Below are 7,936 nucleotides of genomic sequence, written 5' to 3'. Positions count from 1 at the left end.
ACTTAGGATTGTCTTGGCAATGCGGGCTCTTTTTTGGTTCCATATGAACTTTAAAGCAGTTTTTTCCAATTCTGTGAAGAAAGTCATTGGTAGCTTAATGGGGATGGCATTGAGTCTGTAAATTGCCTTGGGAAGTATGACCATTTTCACATTATTGATTCTTCCTATCGATGAGCATGGAATGATCTTCCATTTGTTTGTGTCCTCTTTTATTTCATTGAGTAGTGGTTTGTAGTTCTCCTTGAAGAGGTCCTTCACATCCCTTGTAAGTTGGATTCCTAGGTATTTTATTCTCTTTGAATGAATTGTGATTGGGAGTTAATTCATGATTTGGCTCTCTGTTTGTCTGTTATTGGTATATAAGAACGCTTGTGATTTTAGCACTTTGAGTTTGTACCCTGAGACTTTGCTGAAGTTGCTTATCAGCTTAAGGAGATTTGGGACTAAGATGATGGGGTTTTCTAAATATACAATCATGTCATCTGCAAACAGGGACAATTTGACTTCCTCTTTTTCTAATTGAATACCCTCTATTTCTTTCTCTTGCCTGATTGCCCTGGCCAGAACTTCCAACACTATGTTGAATAGGAGTGGTGAGAGAGGGCATCCTTGTGTTGTGCCAGTTTTCAAAGGGAATGCTTTCAGTTTTTGCCCATTCAGTATGATATTGGCTGTGGGTTTGTCATAAATAGCTCTTATTGTTTTGAGATATGTTCCATCAATACCGAATTTATTGAGAGTTTTTGGCATGAAGGGCTGTTGAATTTTGTCAAAAGGCTTTTCTGCATCTATTGAGATAATCATGTGATTTTTGTCTTTGGTTCTGTTTATATGCTGGATTACATTTATTGATTTGCGTAAGTTGAACCAGCCTTGCATCCCAGGAATGAAGCCCACTCGATCATGGTGGATAAGCTTTTTGATGTGCTGCTGTATTCAGTTTGCCAGTATTTTATTGAGGATTTTTGCATTGATGTTCATCAGGGGTATTGGTCTAAAATTCTTTTTTTTTGTTGTGTCTCGGATTTGCCAATAATTTCTTTGATACGACACTAGGCATAGACAACAACAAAAGATATATAAATCGGGCTGCATCAAAATCAATAGAGTGAGCAAGCAACACACTTATTGGGACAGAATACTTATAAATCATATATCTGATTAGGGACTAATATTCAGGGCATATAAAGAACTCTTATAAGTCATCATCATCAACAACAACAACAAACAAGTGTAAAAGTTGTCAAAATCAAAATAGAGTCATCAATGTTATGAAACCCCTGGTAAACAGAGTTAGAGAAGTCCATGAAAAAAGGGTTCTCACACTTCTATGACTGACTAAAAAAAGACTCCACAAAACACACAACCTTGCACAAAGAGCATCACAACCTTATACGAAATATACTTCTTCAAAAACATCTGCCCAGCACTGCCCGCCCAACGTTAGACTAGTGTTAAGCTGTTACTGATCTCTGTAGTTGAGTATAATTATTTAAAAACAACTATAAAATCCTCCTTATTTTTTCCTTTAAAAACTTTTGTCTTTCTTTATCTTGCTGAATATGCATATCATTTACTATGGCATGTGTATTCTAATTGAAATGCTCTATTCCCAAATAAATATCTTTTTTCTTTTAGAGAACATTTTTAGTTTATTAGGTTAACACAAACAACCCAATTAAAAAATGGGCAAGGACTTGAATAGATATTTCTCTAAATAAATTATACGGATGACCAATAAACACATGAAAAGATATTTATCTCCTATCAGAGAAATGCAAATTAAAGCCACAGTTGGATACCACTTCACATCCATCAGGCAAATATTATAAGAAAACAAGAACAAAAACAAAAAAAAATAACAAATCAGTGAGGATGTGGAAAAATTGAACCTTCAAAAATTGAAGCCTTGCTGGTGAAACTGTAAAATGGTGCATCTGTTACAGAAAATAGTATGTTGGTTCTTCAAAACTTAAACATAGAATTACCATATGATACAGGGACTGTATCTATACCCAAATGAGTTGAAAGCAAGGACTCAAACAGATATTTGTATACCCATGTTCATAGCAGTATTATTTATAATACCCCAAAGGAGGAAACAACTCAATTGTCCATCAGTACATAAATGGCTAAACAAAATGTGGTATATTCATACAATGGAATATTATTCAGCCTTAAAAAGGAGTGAAATTCTGACACATTCTACAATATGGATGAAGATTGAAGATTTTATGCCAAGGGAATATGTCAGACTCAAACAAATGTTGTATAATTTTCATCATATGAATTACCTAGTGTACTAAAATGTATAGATACAAAAAGTAGAATAGTACTTGCTAGGGCCAGGGGGAGGGAATGATGGGGAGTTTTTGTTTAATGGTACAGAATTTCAGTTTGGGAAAATAAAAATCTTCTGGAGATGGATGATGATGATAACTGAAAAATAATGTGAATATACTTAATGCCACTGATTGTAAACTTTAAAATGCTAAATCCTATGATATGTATATTTTACCACAATTATAAAGAACCGGCAAAAATTAGACCTACATGTTCTCTATCTATGAAAATATATACTTAATATTTAAAACAGATAGTAACAGGTATGTTAAAATATGATATGCATGTAAATGCGTAGAAAATTCCAAACGGGTGAGAGAAGAGTGTTGAGATTTTGTATTTATGTTTGCTGACACATTTTTCTTTGTTACAGTCCTGCCCTTATCTCTTAATGATAATGTATTCATGTCTTATACTAAAAAACATCAATTAGCAATAAGGAAAGCACTATAATATACAACATGTTAATTTCTTATAAGCACATGCACATTATACCAATAAAACAAGAAAAAATATACAACTTGAGGAAAAAATAAAATAGTGATTTCAATGATTTAATCACATGATTTATTTTTATACTTCCAAGAGGATGACCATATTTTCTTTTTGTATAGAGAATTACAAAAGATGAGTATTAGAATTAGGACATCAATTAAGAAAGATAGATATGAAATCGCTACTTTCTCTTTTAGAAACACCCTTATGCCTAACCTTTTGCTTGAACCTAAGAAGATGATTTTTTTTTTTTTTTTTTTTTCAGGGAAATGGAAAAGGCAAATACTGAAAGGGAGAGGCTAAGGGCAAAAAAACTGAGAAATGTCAGGGACATTGGTGTCATATGAATCACGAAACACAAAATGCCTAGGATCTTCAATAACTAATAAAGTCTCATGTTATAATAATCTTCATCATATGTTTGCTGATCTCAGTAAGGTAGTTTAATAACACTAAAAATAACTCACACTCTTAACCACATCAAGTTGTTTTAAACGAAGGCCCTTCAAAAATGAACGCATAAGCCCCTTGTTCTATTTGGATCAATGTGTCTGAGTACCTGCTTGATTCTTCTAAACCCTGTTTAATCTGAGTACATAGTTCTGTCTACTTTTCTCACATTACTGCCACATCTATCTGATATACTTCTCTTTGAATAAAGTCACTTAAGAGCTTCTGCTCCCAAGGGACAAATAAAACTTGTAGGCTTTTAGATACTGTTTCTGCAGTGGTAATATTGGGAGTGAGGAGATTCTATCAACCGCAGCTAACATATTTTCATAGATAACATCCCTCTAATCATTATTTCTACAAATGGGCACTCTATTATGGAAACAACATATAGACATTGGGTTATTTTATAAAATATAGTAATTTTAAGAACATAGCAGAGTGCAATAGTACTTTGGGCATTTATATTATTGCAACTCATGTTCTTTTAATGGCAACCCAGCCACTAGATAATAGTAATGGTATATTCTGAAAGTATTAAACTTCCACAATTGAGAATTATTTTCTGAGGAAACAAGGATTCATGAAAAAATTATTTTTTCCAAAAGAGTCCCTTGGTTCTATTTAAAAAATGTGGTTCTAACTGGTTAAAAGGATAAATACTATCAATGAGGAAAAACTTGAACAGAAGTGAAAACATTACCAGTCTAAGCTTAAATAAACAAACCAACCTTTCTCTACACAGCAACTTAAAGACAAGTGAAATCTGGACACACTGACAGTATCTCTCTCTCTGCCTCACACAGACACACACGCATTATCCTAATTTTTGATAGATGGATAGATAGATATCACACTTATGTATAGATATATATGTGGAGTAGAATCATTCTTAACCACTTTTAAGTAAACAGGTTTTGTGCCAGATAATTTTGCCGTTCTCTCTCCAAAGCATGACAGTTGCTCCCAGCACATTGAATGACTACACCATTTCTTATGTGGTAAAAGGAAAACAGTACTGAAGTAATATATACATAACTTCAGAATCCATCACTTACATTCTATTATTAACAAGAATCAATTATGTTTGTTTACAAATGAAACTTGTAGACGGAGGAAAAATAATCGCTTTTAAAATCTATGCATAATGCTTGTAAAAAACTCAAATGTGAGTTACCAAAAGAAAGTTAACAATGTGGGAAAGAAATTGTGAACATTTTTTTTTAATCACGAAAGTGAGTAGGAGTTTCAAATCAGGTTGCTACACATGAACATTTGTTCTTGTGCCTGTGTTTGTCCTAAACACCTTGAGTAAATACTATTTGTTACAGGGTAAGTATAATGAGTTTGTTTCTCTTCTTAGTGGTAAGCTCAGAAGTAGACAAGTGACTCAGTTCTAGCTTTTGGAACAGTTTTATCACTTTTAGAAGTGAACTCAGAAGAATGAACCATGTTCTCTCTTTGGCATCAGTGTATAAGAATGTAGCTTCTACTCTTTTTTGACCATAAAGGAGGGAGATGACCCTACAGAGGAAGGCAGGGGCCAAAATTAGGCAGTAGTTGTGTCCTTGAAAACGTCACTGAGATACTACATTTACCAAACACTGCTGTACTTAGGAACATCTTATTTGAAACAATGTATCTTATTGTTTGAATTTTTCTATTATTCCTTGCTGAAATGATCCTACTGAGTACATTAATGATAGGCCAAGATTTTTCAAATGTGTCTGATTACTAGGCTTACTTGAGACATTAAAAAATAGCAATGCCCAATACACACCCTCAGCAAGGTAAATCACAATCGCCAGGCATTGGTGATTTAAAAATTACTCCATTTGACTCCATTTTACAGCCCATGTTCAGGAGCACATAGGTAGAAAGATGAGTTTTCTCTGCAGTACTATAAAGTCTTCAACTCAACTACCTCTTCTGTTAACTAAAAGAACAGATTTTTGGAGTCTGTGTAAGTTAAAGCTTTTAAGATCAGGAGAGCAGGCTGCCTCTTTATTCTGTGTTGGAACTGCTTTATCTTTACTCCAGCATCTCCACTGAGCAAATTTAAGTCACTACAGGCTCTTCTCTGTTTCTACCTCTAGAAACATCACTACTGGGCAGAGTGTTCACTTTCTTAGGGAAACAGTTGTTCATGTTTTCATTATGTGACACATCACTTTTGACAACTGCTGTGTATTCATTGGGAAGAGGAGGGACTCAAACAAGACTGGCCATATGTTCATTAGGAAATAATTAACTTCATTATTTGATAATGATGATTATCTTAAGTGCTTAAAATCCATAACAGTTTGTTTTTGTACTTTTTAAATAGCTGAACATGAAATTTGCATGAGTTCCACTGCAGGAAAAAAAAAAAAAGCTGCTCTTACTTCTTACCTTTTCAGCAACTTGAATTATGGTAACTCAATTCTAGCTTTCCTGGAATTGTATTATAATGCCTGTTTTCTAGGAGTGTCCCAAATAATTGATCTATTGATGGTGTTTTCTTTCTTTTCATTTTACAGCTGTTATTTCATTTGTTTGTTTATATCGTTAATGTTATTTCAATGAGATTTTTAAAAGAATTGTGATGAAGATGTGTTACATTTATGTTATTGTAGTCTTTTTATGTTTCATCATATATTATAAAATGAACTATAATATAGCCACAACCAAAGTAATGCCAGGGATAACTAGTTATTTAACTACCTGTAACTATAACTGTAATAGCACTTATACATGCGGTTCAGATAGAAAGATAATTGATAGAAAGTCTGTTAAGATAGAACTGGAGCTTCTTTTTTTTATTTATTTATTGTATTATTTATCTTTCTTTTTTTTTTTTTTTTTTGCAGATGGAGTTTCACTCTGTCACTTAGGCTAGAGTGCAGTGGTGCTTTTCATGGCAACTCATCACCTTCCAGGTTCAAGTGATTCTCCTACCTCAGCCTCCCGAGTAGCAGGGATTACAGGGCCTGCTACCATGTTGGCCAGGCTGGTCTTGAACTCCTGACCTCAGGTGGTCTGCCCACCTTGACCTCCCAGTGTGTTGGAATTACAAGCATGAGCCACCGTGCCTGGCCAGAGCTGGAGCTTCTTTACAGTCACTTCTAGTTTGCAGAAGCAACTAGGACTGAGATCACATTTCTATCTTCATCTTACTGTTTGTCCTTGCTGAAAGCCAGGTACACAGTGTGAATGTGCTTGGCCTCTCAGGCAGAACCAGTCACATCAAAGGGAAGGAAGAGGCCCTACCAAGCCAGGTGGAAGCTGGCTTGGCTGACATCCCCACTTGCTAGAACTGTGCACATAAAGTGTCTTTCCAAGACAACTGCTTGCCATGAAGTTGACCTGCAGTGGAGGAAGAGCTTCCAAGTATTAATTCCATCTGCTCTTCAAGTTGAAGCCTGAGCTTCTCCAACTTTAAGGATATCATGGGGCTTTTAAAGAGATATTTTAATTACCTTTTTTTTTTTTCTGTAGGGATAATCTATAATGAGCCTTGATGTCTTTCTTCAATTTGCACAGTCCAGCAGAAATCGTTGAAATTTGTGAATTGGGAAAGGGAAAAAGGTCTGTATTTTCCCTCAGGCTTCTCGGCCTGCAATGAGAGGGGCTGCCACGAAGGCCTCTGACGTGCTCTGGAGACATTTTCCCTATTGTAATTACATATGTAAATTTCTGCAGTAAGCTAGAATTTCTCCCAGAAAATGGAGTTTTCTTTTCTGTCTTTTTTTTTTTTGACTAAGTCAGCACATCTTTATTAAACACCTGCAGTTACTGGGAGGAGGCGATGATGCTGGACACACTGTCAAATTTGATCTTCTCTACAATATTACAGGGTTTAATGCTCTCTTCCTGGTTACAGATGAAGATCTGCCCTGACTCATTAGCACTCCAGCCATATTTGCTCATCTACACCTTTAGCTGGCTGTCTGACAGATCACCAAGCATTTAACCAAGCAGCCAATATTCGATGTGCTGGTAAGCGATACCCACGACATGGCAGACAAATTTTCAGACAGAGTCTTCAAATCTGGTTACACCTTCCAACAGGACCATGTTTTCCTTGCCAGAAGGTCTGGAAGTTGCAGGTCTCCAGCAAGTCCCCGAGGTACAAAATCTGTTGGATTGTCTGCTCTTCTTGTTGTGCTGGTGGATCATGCACGTGGACAGGGTGAAGTTGGTGTGTGGCAGGTGGTGAGGGCCTTCAGCAGGGTCTGGGCAGTGACTGTAGTCTGAGAAAATGCTGTGTTGAACTGGTACAGCTTCAGGACAGCCAGGTTGGTTTCTAGACAATAGGCATTCTCCTTGGCCTGCGTCTTCACATAATGCTTCAGGGTGGCCAGGTTCTCAGGATTGTACCTTTCGATGCTCTTAACTGACTCGCCCCCGTTGGCTCTCATTTGCTCAAACATTGCCATGCCTACTGTCACCTTCCACAACCAGGGCTGGAGGCTAACACCGGAGCTGCAGTGCATCTTCCAGGACTGGAATGGATAGGGTTTTCTTTTCTATCACGTAGTTAGGCTGCATACTTTTCAAATTTTTATGCTGTGTTTCCTCTTAAATGATATGCAGCTTAGAAATTTTTTCCCCAACGTACCCTAAATCATCTCTCTCAAGTTTAAAGTTCCACAGATCTCCAGAGCAG

General features: G+C 36.1%; 1 pseudogene; it reads right to left on the bottom strand.

The window, feature by feature from the left end:
• Window positions 1–7,030: 7,030 nt before the first annotated feature.
• On the bottom strand, window positions 7,031–7,706 carry LOC105501416 (annotated as a pseudogene).
• Window positions 7,707–7,936: the final 230 nt, after the last annotated feature.

The sequence above is a fragment of the Colobus angolensis genome, unplaced genomic scaffold, assembly GCF_000951035.1.
Source record: "Colobus angolensis palliatus isolate OR3802 unplaced genomic scaffold, Cang.pa_1.0 Scaffold71, whole genome shotgun sequence".
NCBI classification, from domain to species: domain Eukaryota; kingdom Metazoa; phylum Chordata; class Mammalia; order Primates; family Cercopithecidae; genus Colobus; species Colobus angolensis.
The sequence above is the reverse complement of the archived record's forward strand: the minus strand, read 5'-3'. Positions and strand labels throughout refer to the sequence as shown.